The sequence below is a fragment of the Dermacentor variabilis genome, chromosome 1 (assembly GCF_050947875.1).
Source record: "Dermacentor variabilis isolate Ectoservices chromosome 1, ASM5094787v1, whole genome shotgun sequence".
NCBI lineage: Eukaryota > Metazoa > Arthropoda > Arachnida > Ixodida > Ixodidae > Dermacentor > Dermacentor variabilis.
The window spans coordinates 224,329,578-224,341,821 of NC_134568.1; the positions used below are offsets into that span (position 1 = coordinate 224,329,578).

Genomic DNA, 12,244 nt, shown 5'->3' on the forward strand with positions numbered 1-12,244 from the left:
TATTAGAACGCTCCTTTCCTTTCCTCCCCTCAGTGCAGCGTAGCAAAGCGGGAACTCGCATCTGGTTACCCATTCCTGCGTTTCCTCTCTTTCTGTATCTCTTTCTTCCCGTGTTCGCGAGTGTTGTTTCTTGTGTAGCACCCATGAGGAACTTCGTTTGCATATTAATTTTGAAGTTCTGGGACCACAGTTAGCGCTTTGTTCTTTTTTTTTTTGCAAGTCTGTAGGTGGAGCTCAGTGCATAAACGGCAATTTGTATTCGAATAGATGAAGGCATATGCCTTCACAAATATGTGTCAAAGCGAATAAATGGCATCATTCACAAATAGCTTGGAGACCCTACTATGCTTTCAGAACAAAGCGTACTTCTAGATTACGTTTGAACGGTGCCCTCAAACACTTTTCTCACTAATCATAGAATGTACTCGCTATTAAAGAACGTCGTCTCACAAATCTCATGCCGCAAAAAAAGAATTGTCATCTTTCAAATATAAAAGGAGTTATCGCACGGACACCCGTATTTGTCACTCTTTTTGACGCCGCTAGAGCGTTGAAAGCTACATAGTGGAGAAGCCAAGAGGGCAAAGACCCACCCAAAAGTTGAGACGGCCGCGGTAGACAACGCTACGCAGCACGCCGCTGCTATCTCCGAGGCCGCGCCCATTTATTTCAATTCATTTATTTCATTTATTGTTTCATTTATTTGACTGAAAATTAGCAATTATGTATCACTGAGAGTGCTCTCGCGATCACGTCATCAGCCAAATGGCGTGGGTAGAGCTGCTTGCAATGTCGCTGCATGACGACGTTGCGGAAGCGAGAGCAAGCGATTTTTCACTGCCTTTGTCACGAGATTCTAAATTCCGTGCTCCACGCAGTGTGCAGTAATATTTGGCTCACGTGTTTACAGCAGCCTCTACGACAGATCCGCAACGTTTTCTTACTATGCATATTGAAAAAATGGTTTCAAGGCCGCTCTAACTATTCATCAGTATGTACACACAAAGTGATTTTCTTGTACCAGGGAGACCAAGAACTTACTTCTAGTTAGCATGCCTTATGAGAAATGTGTCATACATTAGTGCAAAAGACGATGAACATTCTTTACGTAAACTCGAAATAACGTTAAAGGCTACTTTTGTATCATTAAGTTATATATTAGCCGCGTGCACCAGCCACACGATGCTTGTAGTTCGGTATTGTCAGTGGGTGATTTATTCTGATGACATTGGAAATGTTGACAACTTTTCTGTGGGCGGCTTCGCCGCCAGCGATAAATTCTCCAATGAGCGTTAGTCCCGTGTTTTCGTTGCTGTAAGTCTCTCGTCTGTCACGCGACTTAATTGCGATGACCAGTATTCAACTGATCAAGCTATTAGTTCTGTTGCATATTACAGTTGGCGTTGTAAATTAGGCAGTTTTCATTGTGATTTGTTAGCGTTGTTGTCGGTATATATTATATAGCAGCGGAGAAGCAAGTAGCAAATAAGGTGTATTTGTACAACGCGTGTCAAAAATAACGATGGCTGGCGTCATCGTCGCCGCTAGGCGGTGACACCCTGCTCTTGTATAAGACAAAAAGAATGTATGCTCGAGCCACCCACAAAACACTGGCACAGCCCGAAACTGGCTTTGTTTGTATGCAGTTCAGGAGTAAGGATGCACAGTATACTAAATAGCATAACACAGCGATAATGACTCGATGATAGGCAGGCAGTGTAGCACAACAGCCAGCCAAGGGGGCGCAACTATGGTTCAGATGGTCGAACCCCGAGCCAAATGTATCAGATGATAGCGAACATGTTGTTAGCGAGCTACAGAAGTCCAGCATCTCCCAAGTGGCACAAGGCAGGCGTGCTTTGGCCCGAGATGTCACGATCACAGGCCGAAGGTTCGTGAATTTAATGCGGTACGCCGGCGATGCTTGGAGTACGCTTCTTTTTTTTTTTTTTCCATAGCATAAATTAATATGGGAGCGCGAAGTTCTCTAAATAACCTCGGCGCCGCGCACGCCTCGAACTTATTTTGGAGGTGTTGAGCGAGCCGTCTGACATTGCATTCATACAACGAATCTGCACACTGACTTAATATAGAACGCATTATCAGTCGCGATTTGTTTGACGCAGTCGCTTCAGACGTGCTTTTAACGAACCGCCGGACGCACGGAGATGCGCATGTTATGGCCCGGTTCAAATTGATGAAACTTGTGTATAACGTATTTTTGTTAATTGATTCTGTGCGCGGAATCACCCTAAAAAAAATAAAAAGGTGGCCCACTTCCTAATCAACTCGGTAACTTGCTAATCAACTCGATAAAGAACGTTATTCGTTGAGAATTAGCACCACTGCTGTTTCAAGGGTAATTTTATGCTAACGCTCTTGCACCTAGCTTCCGAATTTATAAAGCCAAAAGACAGAGGGTCGTCCACGTGGGGAGGGAAATATAGATACTTTAAACCCCTCACTACACTACTTCTACTTAAGAATAATAACAAAAATGATTTTGCATACAGGACCTGTGGCATGAAATTAAAACTTTCTTCTTATTGATCCCTCGCGCAATTGTGCACTTCCGTTTCCTGCTCTTACTTCATTTGTGCTGTCCGCACATAGGACTGCGAGACTGAGACAGGGTTTTAACGTGTCTTCTTGAAACCGAAGGGAGGAAGAGACTTTTTTCTCCTTAAAGTTTCGTACTTGATATATCTCTTGCTTCAATTCTAGGCGCTTACTGGACATTTGCCGAAGTTACAGCCCTTCTCGTTCTCTCGGAAAGCTTCAAATTCAATTCACGACAGGCTTCTCGCCACTTTCAACGCACTCGCAACTTTTGCTGACCGGGTCTACGTGCGCGTCGCGTTCGAATCAGCCGCGAATCGAAAAATTAAGAAAGCGAAAGCCGAGCGGAGCCGGCAGAAGGAGCGAGAGCCAATTGCTTTTGCAGGCCGCCATGAACCTAATTCACTGCTCCCTCACCCGAGAGGGAATACACCGAATCGAAACAGGTGTCGATATTCGTAATCCTACTTTCGAGATTACGAGGTTGGGGGAAGGGCGGGTTGGTAAGGAGAGGACGGCGCCAAGTTCGCGCCATCTGTGCCAATGCCAGCTCTCCCGGCGTCGTGCTCCCGCGGTACTTTACCCCTGCTCCCTGCTTCTATCTTATTATTTTTGTCCTTTCCAAACCCGCCGCCTTTGTCTCATCGCGAGCCTCCCGCTCTTTCTCCTGAACTATAGAAAAAAAAAAAAGGCCGTGCTCCTCAGCGGCCTTCGCTTATCTTCAGTACGCCCACCCTACCGCGCTGCCGCGCTCCTCTTACTCCCGATGTTTATTTTTTTTTTCTGTTCTACTCTTAATATTATTTCTCTCACGTTTATCAGGGCCACGCTGCGCGCCGTGCAGGCACAAGAGCACACAAACAGGAAAGAGCCAGCTCCTTTTTACAAATTCAATTAAGAGAGCTCTGTGATATCGATTGTTCTATGATTAAGGTACTCGAGTGTTCGCCGTGGACTTTTCTTGACGTACGTTCACTTGGGCAGGAAAAAGCAGAGAAAGCACTGGAGAAGCGGCACAAGCAAAAAGAGGGAGGGGGGGGGGGGGGCGGACGAGTGAAGCGTGCACGGCGCTTGCGAGTATATGGAATGTATACGAAAAGTAAAAAAAAAAGGAGGGGGGGATAACCAGTACCGTCTGCCTCAAAATTTCACTTCACCTTTTCACGGAGCCCCCGTGTGTCTTATTGGGTGGTATCCTTTCGGTGTGGATGTTCGCCCCCTCTCGCAGCACACGACAGGATCTGAGCCGAAGCCGCAGCCCGGAATGTGAACTCTGTCTCCCTCACTCACTCACTCACTCACTCTCTCTCTCTCTCTCTCTCTCTCTCTCTTTGTTAGCATTTCTTCTTCTTTTCTTTTTTTGCAAGGCAACGGACGCAGGTGCAGCGAGCAAAACACTTGCCTACACGGACAACACTTCGAGACTACGCGGTCTCGACGAGATTAGCGCGGCTCGCTCCGGAAAATCGAGCGCGCGTTGAAACGAGGGAGGGAGAGGGGGAGGGGCAGCATTGTGGGATTGGGCCCTGTCGATTTTGCAAGCCCTATCTGATCGTCAAATAGGCCACGAGCCCCTTTCTTTAGGCTAGAACCGTGGCGTCCGGATCATTTACTTCTATATACTCATGTTAGCTATGTTCCGCGCATGACGAACTATACCTGTGTCACAGCTAACGTTAGCCAACCTGTTTAAATAAAAGAGAAGTCAAGAAAGGTACCCAGTGCGAGATAAAATTGTGAAGCATACTGTGTTCCTTCATCACAGGTCTGACGACCGAACACCGTAGTTCTTACAACCGTATCTTGGACCGTGTCCCTTATTTTTTTATGTTTTGCTTTTTTTATTATAACTGCTTGGTTAACGGTAGCTGAGACATCCTATATACTTCAATGTGTGGTAAATACATGCGTAGTTACTACAGGCGCTCTTTCATGCTCCCTCTGCTGATGTTGATTTGCGAACGTGAATTAAATGTTGAAATTTTTCACACAACGGCAGGACCTATATAGTTGGATGCCTGCAAGGGCTGTTGACTGTTGTTCACTGGTCTACACGGATCAGGCCACTTGTATACTGGAATGAGGAAAGAAGAAAAGCCATACACTTTTGTACTTTTTCGGGTCTCGCGAAAGATGAGTTAGTGGACATTCCTAAGTGCACTCGGATGAGATAAAATATTGCACCGTTTAGCCAGTGTAAGGTGGTACCCGTATACTGCACAGTAATCATTGAACTGGGCTAAAACGGAAGACAAATAAATTCATGAATCTAGCGAATCAAGCTCAGTCACGTGGTTTTGTTTCATATTTCGCGGGCTTTCTTTAAACGCCGGAAAAAATTGCCACGCAGCATGTACGTTGCCACAAAAAATTAGATCGGTCTTTTTGGAATGCCCTCTACAACGTAGTGAAACGACTAGGCCCTAAAGTGGATATTAAATATTTTGCATAGCTGATCTTAGTATTTTAGCTAATTAAGGGCAACATAAAGAATATTCTAAGGAGCGCGACATGACGGCAAACCCAATGTCGTTGGTTTCATTCAGTTGCGGTTAACGACACTTTTAAAATCCTTGGTTCAAGTTACGTGTGAAACACCCTGTATAAGTGACGAAGTTCTCCAAGCATCGAAACGACTACCGTTGGTCTATACTAATATCAAGAAGGTGGCCAACAGATGGAGTAGCGCACTGTGGTATATAAGTTGCATAAACTGGGACAAAGTTTATCAGAAAGTCTGGCCAACATTTCGATAGGTGGACCTATTTCTGTCAAAAGCGGCCTTGTCATTCTCGGCGGGTTAGTTTGAAAGGGTTAGTAGGATGACGTCACGCGCGGTCGTTCTATATACTAGAACGCATAGATCCCTGCCATTTCTTATGACCACGAAACTATACCTAAGAGGGCGTGCTATGGACATTAAAGGAAAAAAATTGCCTAACGGAAAACAAGGTATCGCTGTGACGACAAAGGATTGTCCATTACGGAATTACAGGTGCAGTTTATATAAACTGAATGGCAGAAGCACTCCGTGTTTATGAAACGACAAAACATCAGGCGGGTGTTCAAATTCCATAGCTTCCCGGCACAACTGCTTTGAACGGAGTGATTGTTATACGCGCAGAATAAAGCCAGACGGACCTGCGGCTTTGACCCAGTGGTCGTTGACGTCGGCCTGCAGTCGCAGAGACATCGAGCCCAAGAGAAATAAACGCCCGATTGCATTACAGCACGCGCGCCCCATCTACTGACGCGTGTGCTCATTTAGGGGTCATCGATATCGTTAGCGAGGATCATCCTAATTCAGCCTTATCCTCTTTCTCTGTAGATTCGGCGCGTTACGCAAGCGCAGTGTGCTCAGGACCAGACCCAATGGCCTGGCGCCTCCGCTTGTCTTCAGTATTACGTCACAAATACTTGCGTAATTAAGCAAGTCTGGCACCTTGTACGTGCAACAATAGAAGACACCAGCCGCGCGTAAGCTTGAGCAGGAACGCTGTTCTTTTTTTTTTTCAGGTTGGAGCGTGCAGCAGTTACTTCGCGAATGAAATACCCTGGTGCCGTTCACGTAAACAGCACCGCCAGGGTTCGACGTCTGGCTTTTGTTATTCAATGCACTGGTGTCTGAAGTGTTCTGCAACGCGACGATCAAAGCTAGATCACTAAAAACGAAAACAAAAGTGAGTGAGGAGTTGTGCCAGCGATATAGTATATCAGATGGTGTGACGACTTCTGAACCACGAAAAAGTATAAATGTGCGAGTATAAAATGCCTTCATCCCCGCGGGCTCCACACAGACGCCTCTCTCAATTCATCGAGCGGAAGAATCGTTTAGCTATTCAATAGTTGATTTTGAATTATTTTTGAATGATGAAAATGGCACGAAAAACGTAGGATTCAAGGGATAGGTCACAAGAGCGCTAACTTACAACTGACTCTCCACACCGTTGTATAGTGACGCATGCGGAACGTACATCAAGGTACATGGTGAGAAAATACGACACACTATGCTTAAAATGACCTACTAAGAAGACAAAACTGGGAAACATACAAAAAAAAAGACTGACAATAAAAAAATTATACGGGAGCCTTCGAAGATGTCTGATTTTGTCAAACTGAGTGAAGCTCGTGCCATACTGCGCCTGTCTCTGTGTTCTTTGTGTTCTTTTGTCTATTTGAAGCGTCGTCGTTTTGTGGGGTGGCTGCACGGCTGCAATTCGCCGTCTAGCGCCGGCAGGACAACGAGAAGCGTGGCTGTGCTTCAACTTCGTCGTAAACATACTACGTGTGTCTCGTTTTTGTAGTGTACAGTGTTACACCACACGCCAACGCCAGATACGTCTTTTCAGCGGCTGATCTTGGCCGATCCCGAAGGCGGTGCAATCTCATATAGAGTCTCGGAGCACTAGCTGCCGCAACTGAAGGACGGGGCAAACTAATGCGCACTCATTTTTATAAGCAAGTTGTGGTCATGCTACGTGGTGCCCGCGCCAAGCGTCTCAAAGCGCGGGCTTTCACGAGAGGAGTGGCAAGATTAATTTCTTCTCGAGTACCGGCGTATCCGAGTGTTTTCTCTCGAGTATACAAACAGTCTACGGAACTGCTATATCTGTATTTGATTACGAATACAGATATAGCACGTTTCTGTCAGCCTTCAGCGATGTCTAGAAACAACTGCTGCGTAGTCTCTTATTTTCACGAAACACTGGTAGGCAGGAGTAAATGTGTGAAGATGGATTCTAACGAGGCCTGAAGTGTCATGCGATGACGCTGCTAGCTAACTTTTGCTCGTTCCTTAATGCAACAAGACTTTTAGTCACATTGCACTATATTTCAAGAAAGAACAGAGTGGGTCATTTGAGATTACTGCTGCGCGTGCAAGACGTTATACAACCTCTGTCATAGATGCAATACCCCTCAACTTTGTAAGAGCTTTTATAATCACTTCATCCTCTTCTTTCTGTTGCCACCAAACAGATTTCTTGGCTACAGTATGAGAAAATGGAAGCTTAATGCCATCGTGTGCTCAGTATTCGTCTAAGCAGCCTTGTTTCTACGTTATGCAGGCAGCGGCTGATTGTAAAATAGGCTCAATGTATGTATTCAGACGAGTGCCCCATGTATTAAGCATAAATATATGTCGGAACTCCTTTTCTTTGGGGAAGGACCAGTACTTGGAGCGCTGTTTAAGATATGTCTTGTTATGATTTCACATTGCGTGATCGCGAGCAAAATGTGAACAGCATTCCTGCAGATGTGCAACCCCAGGAAGACGTCATGGTTGATTGTAGTCCAGAGGAGGAAAAGAGAAGTGCACGTACAGCTTCGTTCATATCTGCATATAGATTTTCGTTTTTAAATGTTAATAAACAGTAAGTTTCTGTTATATTTGTTTCGTTCATCAGTAGTCAGCAATAACCATCATTACTGCTACACCATGACTTTTGCGTACTCATATGCATCAAACTGACATACCAAATCTTTAGTCACTTTTGCTGATGCACCTTTGTAGCCGTAAAGTTCCAGCTGCATCAGCATATTCCGTGCAAGAAACAAATGGCGATTTGGATGCTGCATCACTTAAATACTAAACGCGAGAAATGTACAGCTGCTGTTGTTTAAGCTGTTAGTAATCAGTCTCTCCAAGAACCAACAAAAGTGAAGACAAATGTAGCAGGGCTGTTTCAGCTGTATTAGTTACATTCCATATTTACAATGACATTCATATTGCACTGATAAATGTGAAATCTTCAGGGTGAAGCTTATTTGTGCATTTGTTGTACTGCACCGTGGCTGGGAGTGCCACACGGTGACATAGATAACTCCATTGTTTTAACGCGACAGCGTTAAGGAGCTCGTGTCGCAGAAAAGCCGGTGTCGTCGGCGTCGGCGGAGTTGGCATCCCGGAAGGCAATTCATAAATAAAAAACAACTTGCAAGATGGGCTGGGTGGGAATGGAACCAGGGTCTCCGGAGTGTGAGACGGAGACGCTACCACTCAGCCATGAGTTTGATGGTTCGAAGCGCGACAAAAGCGCCTCTAGTGAATGCGGTGTTGCCTTAGAAGCGTGCCGTAGAAAGTTATGCTGCGGTGTATATAAGTAATAATGAGCATGTAAATTACAGAAGTCGCAGTTAAACGAGTAGCGAAGTACGTTTTCGCTACATTTCTTTTGCGTTTGGCGCACACGCAGAGCCATCTTGCGGCAAACACAGAAGACCCCCTCCTCGCAATGTACGGCGCTGCCCCGACAGGTGGCGCGCCACTCGCCCGCTTCTCCCCTTCGTCTCGTTTGAGCGCATTGGGGCCGTGCGGGGACCGGTGCGAGCATGCTCGAGTACCCTTGCGTTTAATAAGTTTTCTCGCTCTCTCCCCTTCCAACTTCGAACGTGCGTCACTCGAACCCTGGTGTTTAGGCGACGCCGCTCCTCTTTCCCCTCACAGCGCGATTCCTAGGTGCAGCATCCGATGCGGGACGCCTCTGACTTGATCGCTGCGCGGTAGCGCGTCTGGTGGGGAAGCGTCCCCTGTGAGGTGTGCCGTGCTGCTGGCGAGGAGTCATGCGTCTGCCTGGTGCTCCTGGAACAAATATTTAGAAAAAACTTGTGCTGTGGACTTAGAAGTGTTGTATATGAAAATTATGTATTTGTGTGACTCAAGAGCATGCCGAGCAAATGAGTGGGCGGTGCGAACGAGGTGCGATAACGCTATCGCGTTCCACTCTTGAAAGCGAAGCTTAAGCGTCCTCCAATTTTTTATTCACTTGCTGTGTCATGCCTCAAAGATATCAAGGGTTCTTCGTCTTGTCTGTACATTCTACAAGTGGGATCACAAACAGACCCTTGTGAGTGGATAACACAAATTGACACACCAAGCCTATTCCTTTGCTGTATGCAAGGCTGTAATGCTGAGACACAAGTAAGTCACTGGTTACTTCTTATCATTGCTGCACACTGGATAATTTTATTTTTGTGTCCAACATACATGCATTGAACGGATATAATCTCAGGAAGAATATAATCCCAAATGCACAATTTAAAATTGAGGGTGGCCATTTTCTATGGTTTAGATATTTTTCGTAACGGTTTTCTTAAATAAATTTTATATTCTTCGTGCATGTTTACTACATTCTTCCCTTTGCAGTTTCCTAGTTTCAGTAAAAATATCCACCATATGCCTGAAAAATCCGCATATTAGAAATAAGTAGCTAACTTGTTTTCTTTTCAAGGTATCCTAAGCATTAACAATTGAATTCTATCTTTATTATACGCGGTGCTTTCTATGAAGAAAAGTACCAAGGATGCTGCATGGAGCACAACGAAAGAGCTCAAAGACACTGCATGCGACCCAATAAAGGTGGTGGTATCGACAATCACTGCACCTTTCCAAGGCTATCACACACTTGTAGCTTGTAGCCAAGACAAGGCCGCAGACCCCCCCATACTGAAATACATTGCTGGAGTTTCAGTCCCAGCCTTTGAAAACTTGCGAGCAATCATTATTGATTCTTTCAAAGCACAGAAAACTGAAGAGGTTGTTTGCGTTTCAAACAAGCGTCTATTGTTTTTTGATGAAGCTAAAGCTAAATCTGTCGCATTGTTTTCTAGCAGTACCCTTTAGGAGCACACATGTCTACCTGTTCCAGGTACTTCTTCTGTGTGCTGAACGTTTTGCATGAAAAATTGAGGCCCCTCATATACTAGCCGTTACGATCAACTAATCAAATGATGATGCCAAAAAGCTTTCAACCGCATTATGCGGACTGTCAGGTTATTATTGACTGCACAGAAGTTGCTTGTGCTGCACCAAGCACCGTACATGAACGTGTTCTCATGTTTTCCAATTATAAAGGGTGCTTTGCTTTCAAGTTCCTAGTAAGCATCACACTTAGTGGATTTATAAGCTTCCTTTCAGGACCTTATGGTGGCCGTTCCACAGATTCATTTACTACATCAGATTGTGGAATTTTGCATCTTTTGAAACCTGGGGATCTTGTGCTGGCAGATAAAGGGCTTCCTCAGATAAAAAACAAGCTAGCAGAGCATGGGATAAAGTTTCAAATGCCAGCCTTTGCCCACCCCAACCAGCCGTTTAACCGAGAAGTCAACACTACATTATAATGTAGCAAGTACTAGAATACATGAGGAAAGGTCCATCCAGCGGATTAAAATTTATAGGATTTTGTCTGAAAACTGTCCTCAGACCTAGTTCCTCATGTAGGAAAAAGAATAGACGCTTGTGACGTGCTTGCAAATCTACAGAAGCCAACTATGAAAGCAAAAGACCATCTCTGAGGCTAACTGCACTTTGATTTCATCACCTCTGTAGCTATTTGACAGTTATGCAGCATTAAACAATATCATCTTTAGTTGTACAACAGTTCTGTTGCAATTGAGACACACTGCTTGCATGAACATTTTTTTAAAGTTCTTTATTTCTGCATTGTTTATCTGACCCCGAGAAATAAAACTGAAGGCTTTCACTCCTTATTGCTTACTTTGGTGTGAGGCTTTTGTTATTCCTGGGAGGAAATGCTTAAAGTAGAATGCTTCCACCCGTGGCACAGACGTGGCGACAAAGTTCTCATCCACAGGAACCTCAACGAGAATTTGTTGTTTCTTAGAGTAAGCATAAAAGAAACATTTCATGCCAAGAACATACAGGAATATCTGGATTTGTGTATAGTACATGTGAGTCTTCTTTACTTCCAGACTGGAATTTTTAATTATTAAGTAAGGGACGTTACTGGTGCGTTCATTCAACCCAACAATGTTTCTGTCCTTGCACATGTAAGGGCATTTGACTTCAAGTAGTGCCAACCCCGATTCCTGACCTATAATGCCATCAGGTGTGCAGCACAACCATGGCTGCTCGAGCATCACTACCAGCCGACAAGTGCGGACTTCAGTGCACATCCCTTTCTCGAATGACTTAACTGCTTCAGCTTCCAAGGCAGTTCCGTAGGCTGTGGCAGGGGACCAGAACCTATTGTCCTTCAAAAAACCTTCGGCCATCATGGCGAGATCCCATCTGGATTTTAGCACAGCAGGCGGCCGGCTGCTGGCAGATATGCGAATGGCCCGCATGCTTCTCCAATAAGTGAAATCCCTTCCTGGCTCCCTTGTCTTTGCTTCAATATGATCTCGTCAGGAGTAGCCACAATCTCTGACATGTAAGACTCCATTTCAAGGTCTGTGTTCGTCCAGGGGTCAATTGATCGGTGAAGTGCTGAGGTGCTCATGCTTCCCTCCACAACTGGTGCTGAGTGCAGGGCCACTTCATCTTCTACTTCTGCTTCTGCTAAAACTTAGGGGGAAAGCTCGTGGCCAAGTGCAGTGAGAAGTGTGCAGTCTTCTCCTCAAAGGCCATCAAGCAGAGCGGCTATTGCTGTCGCATCTTGGACAGGAGGGGCTTCAGGTGGCAGTGCAACCACCTCTTCTACTTGCTTACCATAGAAGCTCTCCAGGCACCACAGCAGCAATATGTTTGCAGCGTCCACCCTGTCCTGCTGTGCATGTGCATTTTCCATCTTTCAGCACGAAATCGGAGACCTGAAGAGAAAGTCCACAAAATGTGACTTGTTAAGCTTCACTTTAGCAAGCTCGGGCGTCAACTTTGGTTGACTAGCGCCCGTCACAATAAAGAAACATTTTTGTAAATTTTACATTTTGAAAACTTGCCATG

General features: G+C 45.2%; 1 long non-coding RNA gene across 1 annotated transcript in view; it reads right to left on the reverse strand.

The window, feature by feature from the left end:
• Positions 1–11,010: 11,010 nt before the first annotated feature.
• Positions 11,011–12,244, reverse strand: part of LOC142573030 (uncharacterized) — a 111,378-nt gene continuing 110,144 nt past the window's right edge. Inside the window, exon 3 of the long non-coding RNA XR_012826196.1 lies at positions 11,011–12,111. This is a non-coding gene — a long non-coding RNA (uncharacterized LOC142573030). The remainder of the gene's footprint in view (positions 12,112–12,244) is intronic.